The sequence below is a fragment of the Euprymna scolopes genome, chromosome 9, assembly GCF_053919585.1.
Source record: "Euprymna scolopes isolate OS-2025 chromosome 9, ASM5391958v1, whole genome shotgun sequence".
Lineage (NCBI taxonomy): Eukaryota > Metazoa > Mollusca > Cephalopoda > Sepiida > Sepiolidae > Euprymna > Euprymna scolopes.
Genome location: NC_136490.1, coordinates 29,520,320 through 29,535,644, shown reverse-complemented (window position 1 = coordinate 29,535,644; position 15,325 = coordinate 29,520,320).

Here is a 15,325-nt window from a genome sequence, read left to right as displayed (position 1 = left end):
AATGCTTTGTCCAGTTGAATATTTGACGAATAATCGCTTCATAAAGCCCTTGTCACGTGCACAAAGTGATCGTCTGCCTTTTGTACCGGGCGCCATCTTGTGATTTGCATCCTCTGACCTATTTAGTATTCATTACTCATTAATCCTTCCCGCGCGTTAGTCGACGATAACGCGGCGGTCGACGGTCGAACCTTTATTAATATCGATCCGTTAATAATGATTGAATGTGGATTAATAGCCACCCATAATGGGGACGAGATAATTGGTACATTCGCTGCGGCACTCGCCCTTTTGTATCGTGAGCTATTAAAGATGATTGGTTCGTTAATAAGCCGACACTGGTTCGAGACCCGGCAAAATGGGAGACGAGAAATGGCGGAGGAAGTAGTACTGTGGTCGCCTTTATGAAGAAAAAGACGAAAAAATCGAATTGCGAACAGAAATAGAAAAATAAAAAAATTTCTGTTTACGCCCCACCGTTTGAGGAAGAAATAAGACGCACGATCGGTTTTAAATGCGAACGTTCTTATGATTAGAATCAGATTAAGTAGTACAAGAATATGGCTTTACAAAGGGAAGATACATGCCTCCTCCATGGAAGAGTTTTAAATCGAAATCGATATATTTGTTTTACTAACCTTTCCTGCTTATACAGGTGGAACGAAAAAATTGTCGCCATAGAAAAGACGATATGATTCCATTTCTGTTTCATGAAAACCGTTTTTTTTTTCTTGCAGCCAGTCTACTAGTTGGCCAGTTGTGTACAAATCCCAAGAGCGATATGAGCTTTCTATCATGTATGAAAGTGACACAATGCTCAACGATCGAGATCTGAGATGCGCTATTGTGCTACTCATGCTCTCTATCGATCCAAGTTATGACAACAGGACCATTGCCATCACCCTCAAACTACATCGTTAGATTTCCTCTATTTACAGGGACGTCTCCAGAGTGATGAAAACAAAGTTTTCAGCCACGGTTATTGTCTTTGGTGTGATTTCAAGTGACGGCCACATCATGCCACCTCCCATGTTCAAAGTCGGCTTGAAAGTCAACACGAAAGTGTACCTGGATGTGCTGACAGACTGTGGTTACCTACTGGTGCAATCAGGTGGCCGCCCATAGATCCTGCATGCGGCAGCAGGACTCGTTGCCGGTTCAGAAGTCCAAAGAGCCACAGTCTTGGCTTCAGGAGTGCTAAGACTTTATACCCTTATCTCATTGACCTCCCTCTTTCCCCGATCTGAAACCGCCGGACTACTACCTTTGGTCATACGTCGAGAACATCAGCAACGTGACCTTCCACAACAGTAAAGCCAGTCGAATCGCTGCCATCCGTCGAATATTCGCCGAGCGCCCGCCGGCACTTGTGAAAAAGGCGTGCTCCCAGTTCCGGACCCGTATAGAGGTGATGATTGAGGCTGAAGACAGATACATTGAATAGATATCAGCTCTACTACATAATAAAGTTGCATGAATTTTTAATAAAAGTGTTAAAATAAAGCTGTAGTGTTGTTTTCTTTAGAGCGACAACTATATCGTTCCATCCTGTGTAACTGTTAAATATTCTGAGGCAGTTGGTATTTTTCATTATGTTTTGTTAGACTTTGATTTGCGAATTTTTAATGATCGTTTTTTTCTTTGCAAACTCATAGAAGTTCCTAGTTTAGTCTGGTTTCACTGAAATTGTTAAAATGTTCATATTTTACATATTTATATACTTTAAACTATAACGTTTATTACTTTGTGGGTAGTATTTCCCGAACCTTGAATATTTTAGCCGAATAAGGTTTCATCTTTCTTTCAAATTATGTACACATATATCTAGACAGGAATTTTCATGTAAAAAATTTATATTTAATAAATATAACGCTCTGCTTGTTATGAAAAACTATTATATAAACACGGTGAGATTTATGTCATAGTTTAATCAATATCTACAAAGAAGACTACAACTGTAATTGCATGGCGTTTTCTTTTACGGAGAATGATTGCCTTGCACACAACATATTTAGCGTCACAGATGCAATTTAAGGCATATTGGTAGCGTCTACAGTATTCCATTTTTTTGTTTTGTTTTTACTCTTATTCACCCCCAAACAAGGCATATTGCCACTTGGACGTAAGAAGCTACAAACTGGGGCCATATCTACAGGGACATTATTTGAGGAGTTGAGCAGCAACGTAACGAAGCCATTGAAACGTATGTAGAAGCAACGGCATCTCACATATGCAAATCACCAAGCCGTGGGGCGAGGTTACGTCACAGCGAAGGAAGTGAACGACAAAAAAAAAGCAGAGAGAGATGTTGGGAAACATGTGACGACCAGAACAACTTGGAAGAAGAAGTAGGTGTGAGAGGAACTTTTCAAACAAGATGCAATCTGAACTTTTAACAACAACAGATAGAATTATCGTGCGACCGTGTGCCGTGGAGCGATCTGCAAAACATAGGTTGTTGTGAGCCGTGAGCTGGAAAACAGGCATTGACCCGATAGAAACGCAGTAATGCGCCCATATTGCCGCTGGCTTGGAATATTATGTGTTTGTTGTTTGGAAGTTCCGTTAATAAATGTCTTTTGTTAAAACTGCCCTCCCCCCCAAAAAAAACAGTAGAAATTATTTTGGTTTGATCATTTGCAATACGCAGCATCGAGTCGATGGTAAAATGTAACTATCGCGTTACAGCAGGATGTTAGTTCGAATTTCATTTAAAATTCTCACAGTCAAGGAAGTAGGAGACCACGCAAGAATTCCAAAGTATAACATTTCAAAGTAAAAATCTTTTAGAGGAGAAGGCTTTATTGAAATCTAGGGATATCTACAGAGAAGAAGTGGGATTTTGCTGCTTGTCGGGAAGGCACAAGTACTACTAATTCTTCAGAGCACATTTCATTAAGACACCCGATGCAACATTACAGCATTGGGACAGCTTAGTGGAGCTTAGTTGATTGTGCAGGACCGTCTAAGATGATATCCATGATTGTGTCGCATGATATTGCTTCCTGACAAAAAGAAATCCATAAAAGCAAAATTAAATAATTGTCTTGTATGTGTTAAGTTTTCTGATTATTTATTCATAAGTATTTTCTTTTCACTTAAACGTTTGTCTCTCCAACTGGAAATATGACGTTTTCATATATATATATATATATATATATATATATATATATATATATATATATATATATATATATATATAGTAGAAATGGTAATTAATAAAAACTGAAGAAAGTGCTCAATACTGTTGTAGAGCAAATATGCGTTTTATTTTTTATTATTTTTATTATTAACAGAAAGATACGATAATAAAAAAATAAAATGTGTATATATATATATATATATATATGTTTCATTTTTTATACATATATATATAATATGACGTTTATATAATATATATATATAATATGACGTTTATACGATATATATATATAATATGACGTTTTCATATATATATATATATATATATATATTAGTAAGTTATAAAAATATATATGGCAATTAGGCTACACAGAATATTCCGCGTTTCTATTCTCGTGAGAAATCATCAGGCTTATGCAAAGAGTTGTGGTTACCTCGCGTTTTTTATATACGCGCAATCTATTGGATTTTTAGTTAACCAATAAGCTTCCTAGTTTCCACCGCGCCCATCTTAATCAGCCAATGGGCGAGCATTTTCAGGACAAAGGTAAAATTGACTTTAAGTTCACCCCTTCCTTTGTGCGTGCTTTTCATGGGGAAAGTAGCTATCTAAGTAAGCTGACCTATTTTCAACCTAGGTGTAGTTAAGATATTAAAAAAAAACGATGGCGTTAGGTGTATGATTGTTTTTTTTTTTATATAATTCGGATATTACACACACACACACACACACACACACACACACACACACACACACACACACACACACACATATATATATATATATATAAAGAAGTAAATAAAATAAGTACAAAAACAAAGTTAAACATCTAAAGTACAAACGAAAATAAATACAAAAGAGATTATACCAATCACGCACACACTCAAATTAAACCTATAAATTTTCCACACTTGCCAAGTTGACTGGACTATTATTTGAGAGAAGCTCAACCTAATATTAAAATTTCATATCTAATGAAAACATTAACCGATGAGAAGGAAATTACAACGAACCTTATTTGTTAACTAAGCTATACTTTGTATATATATATATATATATATATATATATATATATATATATATATATATATGTATTTTACACAGTGATCACCACTTATCAAGGCCCGGAAGCCACTCAGGGATAAGGGTTATTGCAAGTACATTACGTTAGTGAGGAGATTTGCTGAAATGTTTACTTAAGGGGGCGGTTCATTAGGAATTTGTTAACATTGGACTTGAAGACAACCAAGTTGTAGTCCGGAGGGAAGCAGGCAGACGGAACAGAGTTCCACAGGCGTGCAGTTCTAAGAAAGAAGCTTTGTTCATAGAATCCGCGTTTTGATTTAGGCACAGATATAGAGTGGGGGAAATTTTTCACAGTGGATTCAGCAAGACGGGTGTTTTTCACGTAAGATTGGCGAAGGGGGACCAGAGATTGGAGTTCAGACGAACATCTGCCATGGAAATAACGATAAAACAAGGACAGGCTCGCAACGTCTCTTCTGTGGGAGAGAGGTTGCAGGGTAGAGAAAAGTGCATCCCCCACTAAGCCACGAAGTCTATTTTGTACTCTGTCAAGGCAGGATAGGCTGTTTTTAGCAGCTCCTGCCCAGATATGGCAACAGTATTCCATCCTTGGACGTACTTGGCTTTTATATAGATAGAGAATTGCATCAGTAGTGAGATATCTTCTGGAGCGGTAGAAGGATCCCGCCATCTTTCCAGCGACCTTGGCAACAGACTTGATGTACGTGTTCCATTTCAGATCAGGAGTAAAGGTCAAACTATATTAGGTTGGTGCAAAAATAATGTCGTTTTTTACGTTAAACTTCACGTCAAAAAACGACATATTTTTGCACCAACCTAATAAAAACAATCAATGACAAAAATCGATTAATTTAGAATGTTTTTACATCAGTTTTAACTCGCGAATATTTAAATGATAATACAAGAATTTTATATCTAGAATCCCCATTCTCAAAATCCATCATACGATTTTGATTCTAAAAAATGGTTAAAATTTAAGCTGAAGCAATCTTCGAAAGAAATTTAATTTTAAGCAATCGGACGTCATTAGTATCATAGTGACTATGAATCTAATTCAATCTGATGTATTGAAAATTTCAAATTAGAACAGTTTCGCGCCACCTTTAAGAAGATAAAAATCAATAACCTTATACCTATGATCATTATTCCAATTGAGCTCAAAACCCACCACACGTATTTGCTTCTCGAAAATGTTTTAAATTTATGTCTTCACATTATAAAATGTTTTAAAAAGCAAGTCACATTGAGGCAACTATTGATCAAATTCAATGCAATTCTAATTTATAAATCCCACTATGCCCGTTGGTCTGTCTGTTCCCATTTTTTCAAAGTGACTCTCCTCTGAGACTCACAAAGCAATGTGAGGCAGGTCAAATGAATGCATTTTTATGGATTGTTCTTTTCTGGGAATTTAACCGGTAAAAATAGCTGTCAAAGGGTCAAACTTGAAAAATAAAAAACAATAGAACTTGGAAGGCGTAAGTCGACCAAACCTGTTATTTGTACGCATGCGCAAATATATACATTTATATGTTAAAATCGGTTTATTTTTAACAATTTCTCATCCATCAAACTGTAACAACTAAGGTTGAAGAATGATATGTTTTGTTTGGATTCTAGGTAATGCCACCCAAGTCATGTATTTTTTATACTTTTGATATCACTACTATATATTGTGTATAGCATAATATATAATAATTGATATTGAAATATGACTCTAGATTAATACGAAATCTGCATTAATTAAAATATCATACTTAAGCATATTTTAAGATCGGGCAACGCCAGGTGGCCAGATAGTATAATATATGTAAATTTTTAAATGATATTTTGTATAATTCACCTTTAAAATGTTTAAATTACTTTAATAAAAACTTGAATTTTATGAATATTGATAAATTGATGTTTACTTTCTGATGTTAATTGAAGGTATTTGAATTTTATTTGTAATTATCAACCCCTATATTCACATGAAACAAGATCAATGTAGATATAGCCCACAAGTTGACACCGTACATCTAGCAGCTGTGTTCCGAATTCATAATGATCGTTTGATTAGTTTAAGAGTAAATCCTTCACATAAAAATATATCTATCTATATAACTATCAAGTAGAGTTTTTTCTCGCTCTGACATTGATATTAAATACCTTTTTTATTTTATATTTATTTAACATTATTAAAGCAACCTTTTTCATATACTCAGTCAAGGATATGCGAGCGACTACATGAAGGTAAAACAAATTTGCATATTGATTTGAAAAACAAGCGTTATTTCATTACTTCTTCATTTTTTATGATTTCATAATAGATGATTCGTTTCATTACACAATTACGATAAATTTTATTTATGCATAGTTCTACATTATGCATAATTGCATAGAATTTAAAATGAAGACGTTCCAACACATGAAAATTTCTCTCTCTCTCTTTCTTTCTCTCTCTTTCTTTTCTCTCTCTCTCTCTCTCTCTCTCTCTCTCTCTTAATATATACACACATAATGATACAACTTATACGAAAGCTAAGTTTGCAAATCTTTCCTTTGGTATAAGCTGTATCGCCTGAAGAGATCTATAATTTCTAGTAACTAGCTGACCAAAACATGCTCATGACTGTGTAGCATCATTTTAATGCTTATATAAAAACAAATAGAAAGTGTACATTGTCCTAATTCTTCGCTATTGACCACTCTTGTATTAACCTCGTTAAACTTCATTGGTTATTTTACCTCTGGAAAATATTAGCCTCGGATTATATATATATGTAGAGAGAGAGAGAGAGAGAGAGAGAGAGAGAGAGAGAGAGAGAGAGAGAGAGAGAGAGAGTATATCTTATACACATACGCAAATGCATAAACTAAGTTCGATAAATTGATCTCTCTCTTCCTCTCTCTCTCTCTCTCTCTCTCTCTCTCTCTCTCTCTATATATATATATATATATATATATATATATATATATATATATATATATAAAATAAAAATAAAATAATTTTTTTTTCTTTGTACACATTTTTGTGAATTTTTCCATGGATTTCTGCCTTTGGATTATTATGGACCATCTTCTTCCAATTACGGGATTTCCTTGGATTTTACTTGTGCAAATAGAAATTCAATTAACTTTCTTGAAGTTATATATTTGGATTTTACCGTCACTGGATTATTTATCTTCCACCAGACAATCCATTCATGTGTAATCACCTTTTTCTTCACCATATTCCCTCTGCTTCACTTTTTTGTTTTCAAGTAAGATCTTTGACTTAGTTGTTGTTTCATCAAATACTTTTGCATGCAAAATCCGATCCCGCATTTTGCTAATTCCTACCCTTTGATGAGAAGGAAAGTATTTCTTCGAAACTCCGCGGATTAAGGACTATCCACTTATTAAGTGTTTCCTTTTCAGATTAAATATGTTTTTAACGCATTTCAAAGTGTTTTTGAACATGTTTTATTAACTGTTTTCTCGTATATATATATATATATATATATATATATGTATATATATATATATATATATATATATATAGATAAAAAATAAAAATAAAAAAATAAAAATTACAATAAGTTTACCAAGGTAATCAAAATGGTAAACTTAAAATATATTATAAATATTAAAGAGTTAATATTTACAAGTAAAGTAATCTCATCCAGATGTAAAAATTCAATAAAACCGCAAAGGCAATAGAGCTTATAATATCTGCCTTTTGGATCATTTTGGACCATTTGGAACTTACCCATTGGATTGGAAATTTTTAATTCGACCGTTTTGGATTTTACCATTCTTGGATTTTTTACCCTTCACCGGACTATCCATTCATGTGAAATCTTTTTTATCATTTTTCTTTTACCTCATATTCCCCTTACCTCACCCTTTTTTTTTACCAAGTAAGATCTGTGACTTACTTGTAGTTTCATTAAATACTTTTACATGCTAATTCCTGCCCTCTGATGAGAAGGAGAGTATTTCTTCGAAACTTCGCGGATTAAGGACTATCCACTTATCTTGTGCTTCCTTTTTAAAATTAAATATGTTTTTAACTTTTTTTTTTAAGATGTCTTTTAACATGTTTTATTAATCATTTGTTCATGTATATATATATATATATATATATATATATATATATATATATATATATTTACCGTTGTAGAGCAGATATGCGTTTTATTTTTTATTACCTTATATTTCTGTTAAGTTAGATTATTGTTTCAGCTACTTGGCCGTTTTTTTTTTTGGTCGTCTGTAGCATCCTCAGGCTTTTACAGAAACCTGGGTTCTGTAAAAGTCTGAGGATGCTACATACGGTCAAAAAAGAAAACGCCCAAGTAGCTGAAACAATAATGTAACTTAACAGAAAGATACGGTAATAACAAATAAAACGTATATATATATATATACATATATATATATATATATATATATATATATATATATATATATATATATATATATAACCCATGATACATATATGCATAGAGTTATAAGATAGATTTATGATAGATAAATAGATACTTATATAAAGAAACAGATAGACATTACCTAGAGTAAAAGGAAAATACTAATTGATCAAACTCTTTGTCATATATAGCATCTTAAAATCTGATATTTGACAAACTCTTTGTTCAAATAATTTTTAGACAATCGAGAACTGCTCAACATTTTTGCGAAAAAAAAAAAAAGAAAAAAAAGAGAAGCCCCAACCATTCATCAACTAAACGGCAAAACTCCGCAAGTAAAATTGGCTCTGGGGATATAAAGAATAAAAACTTACATAAATTTTTATTCCTTCAAAAATATACAGATTCCTTGGAGCGCCGATATTGCTTGGAAAATATAAGTTGCACAAGTAGATAATCTAATTTTGCGACGCATTTTAGATTCTTTAGTTTTTTTTCGTTTCGCTTTCCAGAAGAATTTAAATATGGGCAAGTTTAAAAAAGCAATGTCTTTTATGCATTTCCTATATCGCATACGGCATTTGTCTGTCTGTCTACATACAAGTTTTGTTTTAAGAAATAAAAATGCTATTACGAGAATAGATAAGACATACACAATATATATATATATATATATATATATATATATATATATATATATACATATATTTATTTATTATTTTTATTTTTATTTTACTTATAAAGACACCCATTTATTTAAATATATTTTGTTTAAATATGTTCGTTTTACTACTTACATTAAAAAGTTTTGTGTAAATAGAAAAAGTTTTTTTTTTATCCTTAAAAGTTTTGTAAATCTTTAATATTAAAGAAAATGTTTTGTAAATATATATATATTTTTTTTAATCTTAAAAAGTGTTTTAAATATTTGAGGTGTTTACAAACAACCAACGGCAATGTCAAGGTCAAAGAACCGGGGTCACTTGAAATGTTCGCCAGTATTCGTCTTCTGCTACGGGGTATATAATCTTTACTTGATCCAGCAAAGGTTTAAAACATATTTATTTTTCGAAAACGAAACACAAATAAAATGGATTCTCCTTAATCCACGGAGTTTCGAAAGAAATACTTTCTTTCTCATCAGAGGAGACGACTTAGCAAAATGAGGAAACAGATTTTGCTTGTAAAGTATTTAATGAAACCGCAAGTATTAAGTAGATCATACTAGCGTAAAAATGAAAATAGGGAACAGCAGAGGAGTGGGAGTGGAGAAGAACTGATATATATATATATATATATATATGTGTGTGTGTGTGCGTGTGTATGTGTGTCTTTATATATATATACACACACACACACACACACACACACACACACACACACACACACATATATATATATATATATATATATATATATATATTCCTGCACGTCACCAATGGAAAACGAATAAAGAAAAGTTATAAGATTTTATAGTTTTTGCTATACCGGCCTTCCTTGAACAGAGGAATTTACACCGATTAGCACTATAAATAGCGCTAGTAATTCCAACACCGGTGAGAGAGACGCGACTGTACTTCAACTGATATACACGCTTTCCTATCTTTGTACATTATTGTTAATACACTTGTTCCTTAACCGAACCTCGACTTGATTGTTCTTATTTTCACTGTTGTTCCACGACACAATACTTTTCGTATTCTTTTTTTTAATACATTTTCATTATATATATATATATATATATATATATATATATATATATATATATATATATATATATATAGGGTAGAACGATAAAATTGTAGCCCTAAAGAAAACAACACTACAGCATTGTTTTAAAACCTTTATTAAACAAATTAATTCAGGTAACTTGATTATGTAATAGAGCATACATCTATCTTATGTAGCCGCTTTCATTCTCAATCACGGCCTCGATACGGTACAAAACTGGTAGCACGCCTTTTTTCATAAGCGCCGGTGGGAGCTAGGTGAATACTCGGCGGATGGCAGCGATCAGGTTGGCTTTAGTGTTGTGGGAGGTCATGTTGGTGATGTTCTCAACGTAGGACTAAACGAAGTAGTCCAGTGGGTTCAGGTCGTGAAGAGATAGGTCAGTGAGAGAAGGGTACAAATCGTAGCACTCCTGAAGCCAAGCCTTGATCTCTTTGGACTAGTGGGTCGGCGCCGAATCCCGCAGCCACACGCAAGGTCTGACAGTGGCCACGTGATTGCAACAGGAGATCATCACGCACTCTTAAGCACATCCATGTACACTTTGGTTTTGACTTTCAAGCCGACTTCGAAGATTTGAGGTGGCATGATGTGGCCATAACCGTAGGTCGTCCTATGCGTTGAACTGTCCGGATTTGCATTTGAGGGTGCTAGCAATGGTCCTGTTATATAACTTTGATCGGTAGAGTGTATGAATTGTACAGCGGCGCATCTCCGATCTCGCTCTTTGTATATTGTGTCACTTTTAGACGATAGAAGGCCTTTATCGCTCTTGGGATACGCACACACACACACACACACACACACACACACACACACACACACACACACACACACACACACACACATATCTATAAGTGATATAAAATCTGCTCTGTGAAAGATGACTTCAGTTGAACTGCTTGTGTGTCACACTATGTGAATATTATTAGATAGAAATGAAAAAGGGATGAAGTGTTACAGGAAAAAGAAAGTAAGAGAAATATAAAGAGAACGAAAAGTCAAGAAAACAGATTTTAAGAAATAAGGCGTAAAATAAAACGAATAACCGTTCTGTGCAAACTGTACTTGCCCTCATTAACTTGACTTCGCAATCAAGTGGGGTGTTAAATATTGGGCGAGTAAACCCACTACTTTACAAAGCAATTAGTTAAGAAAAACAGGAAATGGTAGTCGAGTCGAGGTCAACTTACGGAAATAGATGCTGGGATTGCTAGACTGTATGAATTTATAGAAATGTATTTAACTCGCGTGGCTCTAGGGGAGCGTGAGAAAGAGAAGATTTAGTTATTTGATAGAACGCAACGTGAGAAATTGAAATGCGTTAACAAAATATGATTTACCAGTAATACTCTCTTTCACTCTCTCTCTCTCTCTCTATCTATCTATCTATCTATCTATTTATCTATCCCCCCCATACACCGGTCAGTGATTTGGAACGAAGATCAAATTGAAAAACCTCTTCTGTCTTCAATCAGCTTTTGGTTGACTTGGACTGTTTCGAAAGTTTCAATAAAAAACTTTGATTTCCAGCGGCAAGCACTCAGTCTGGAAGGGACACGTGGGGGGGAACGTGTGCAAGAAGAATCAACTAACAAGATGCAGATAATAATTGTGAAAGCGTTTGTGTTTTTGTCGTAATGACAGCAGCTCTGCTTTCTATATGTCTGACACGAGGTCTACACTCAACATGAGCAAACTATTTGATACGGTCGATAAAAATGCACTGTGGTTGCTGTTGAAAACATATATATATGTGCTGCGAAATTCATTAACATCATCAAACGCAACTCACAAGGATAAAAAGCGCGTGTTTACATCAGGTCACCTTATCAGATGCGTTTCCGGTTAAAAATGGCTTGAAGCAACGTTATCTTAAGACTCCACCAATTTCGTAATTAATTTCGCTGTTATGACCTCAAATACACCCCTTAACGGAAGGTATTTTATTAAATATCACACTAGATGATACATTTTATAACAGCGTTTTGTCTGCAGACGACTGCGACTTTGCTGATCACAGAACGACTTTGGAGTGAGAGTGGCTTATTAATTAGCACCACGATTTGAAAATCTAAATGTGTTAAGTTCGATCCCAGTTCGTTAAACAGAGTAACTTTCACTTGGGATTTTATCAACCCCCACGGGTTCCTCCCTTTAAGTACGCGATGCCTTTCTAGAAATAATTCTAACCGGAAAAATAACGGGGAAACCGATGCCAACAATAGAATCATCTGATACATCTTTACTATTATATAAATTTTACTTTGTGAGTGTGTGTATGTGAATTCCTTCCTCATATTTTCTGAAACGGCTGAGCCCATCTTTTACAAATTTCATACAAAGCTAATCTATATCTGGCAGTTTTCTTAGATAAGTTTTGTACACAAATTCATCCGATAAATATCCAAAGTCGAATAAATTCGATCTGAAAAATAGTTTTTTTCTCTCTTATAGTTAAAAAAGAAGAATTTTTACAAGGAAATATTTGATGTTACACCGGTCAAGGGAAATAATGAAATCTCAGCAAATCATTTTTGCTTAAAAGCAACAGCCATATTGTCATTTGGGGATATAGCTTAGTAGTAGAGCATTCGAATACAGATAAAATGATAAAAGAGGAGAAAAATTTTAAATCGCCTCAAATTATTTTTTCGTTTGCTTATTGTAAAACTAAAAATTAATCAACGTAACTTTTTCCAGGGCATTCATCACCCAGTCTAAATATCAGCTGACTTGGTATTGTAAACAAACACAAACGGAATTGATGAACGTTATTATCATTATTATTTTTTTTCATTTATGAAGTTTTTTGCGAATTAGTCCACTGGGCAAATTATTCCTTATAATATATAATAATTTATAGATGATTGATTCTATAATATTACATACGCAGTCTGCACAAATTAAACTATCACGTTTAAGCGTATTGTACGACCGGGCCACGCCGAGCGTCCAGCTAGTACGAAATAAATGAATTACTGACGATTATTGGCTCTGCTTGTAAACATCTTTAATTTACATATATAACCTGGCTTTATACCCTTAATACATCAATTACCTTAAGTGGGTTGATCACAGGACTCTTAAATTTACAAGCGTTTTCTAGTCGCATGTATATTCTGAACAGCGGAGATGAATTTAATGACGTGATTCATAAAATAGTCACCCATCTGTTCTGACTAGACTCAACGACGCTTAACCTCTGTGATATGAGAACGGATGTGTCAATGTGATTTCACATTGCCAAAAAGCTAGGGTCGTTTCAAAAGTAAAGCCTTATATCTTTTAACTCATAAAGTAAAAAAAAAAAAGACAAAAAAAAACTATATAGACGAGAATAGTACCATTAAAACGAGCGGCTAGTTGTACCCCAGGATTTGTTTTTGTAAATAGTTATTACCATTCTCAATGATGCATTTCTGCTACTATTACACGTTTATGAAAGGGATTGTGTTTCTTAGAGTCTTACACCCTCAATATCTGTAACAAAGAGATAGATCTTTCAGATTATGAATGCATGAGTTCAGACCTCGTAATTATACAAGATGCAATCCCCTGATTCATTTAGGCTAAATAATAAAAATAAATAAATAAATAAGAGGCCTTACTTTCGAAATACGCTGCGTATATATTAAAATAGGTGAACCGACGTTGGTAGTTCTTTTCGATAAAGTTATAGTTCAACAAATAAGATAAAGCTTTCAACTTATATAAAAGACACAAATACAATTTAAAGATTAATCGTATCTTGCTATATCAAAATATATATAAGAGCTTAAAACAGAATTCTAGGGTATGTACGCCCCGTATGGTTCAGAAACTGAACATAAGAGATAAATAGTGACCAAATTTTCAAAATAAATAAAATAAAAAAAGTGTAATATTTTAACTTTAAACTAAAAACAAACGAACATATTTCTCACAAAAACGTTCTTGGGAACGTGTGGATTTTGTCATTGAGAAATCAAGAAATAAATCAAACAATAAAAGTTTATTCTTACATACGTGCGCGGTTGCTGATCTTCATTCTTTTTACCGTCATTTTTTATGTGTGAGCCGCGACGTTATCATGGTCGTGATCTACTCATGCATGGAACACAATCGAGGTTTCAAAAGTTTTATTGTAGAGAAAGTTTGGTCACAAAGGGGAGAGACTAAAAAGGGAGACTAAAATTAATTCCTTCTTACTTGTTGTTTGCTTTAGGATTGAAAAACGTAGACGGCAGACATGGGGGTGCCATTTAGAATCTCTGTTCTCTCCTTCGAACACGTAATCATTTATATCTAATCATTCGATACCTGCATTTCATGCGGGTTTTGTCTAGGAATTTATCCTTTAAACTCTTGCTTCAATCACACGTTGAACTGGGTCAATCCCCGTTTCCCGCCAGGTTATCTTGAGATATACTCTATATAAACTATGCCCCAAATCATACTATATATATATATATATATATATATATATATATATATATATATATATATATATATATATATATATATATATATATATATATATATATAATTATTTTTATATCTACAGACACTAGTGTTTAATCCTTTCGGAAATCATCAGTGCAGGGTGTCACGATTACCGCCGGTCGGAAAATTCGAACCCGGCAACGACACAAACTCTGACTCCATTAGAAAGGAACAAATTCACACGGTCAACCAACGTTAACCGCGAAAAATACAGTTGAAATTCAAATATTTATTTTTAAATGTCAGGTGATCTAATGATTATAAATTCATTATCTGCGCATGCGAGCTTAAGTGACCGACTTTCATATCAACTTTAAAGTGCGTAACAATAAAAACCGAGTTTTAAGCTGATATAATTATTTCTATAATTATTTATTTATACCTACGGACACCAGTATTTCATTCTTTTCAGGAATCATCAGTGCAGTGTGTCATATCATCATCATCATCATCATCATCATCATCATCATCATCATCATCATGCAGTCCGTCAGCCTTGACGATGACTAGTCGGGGCCTCAGTGTTTTA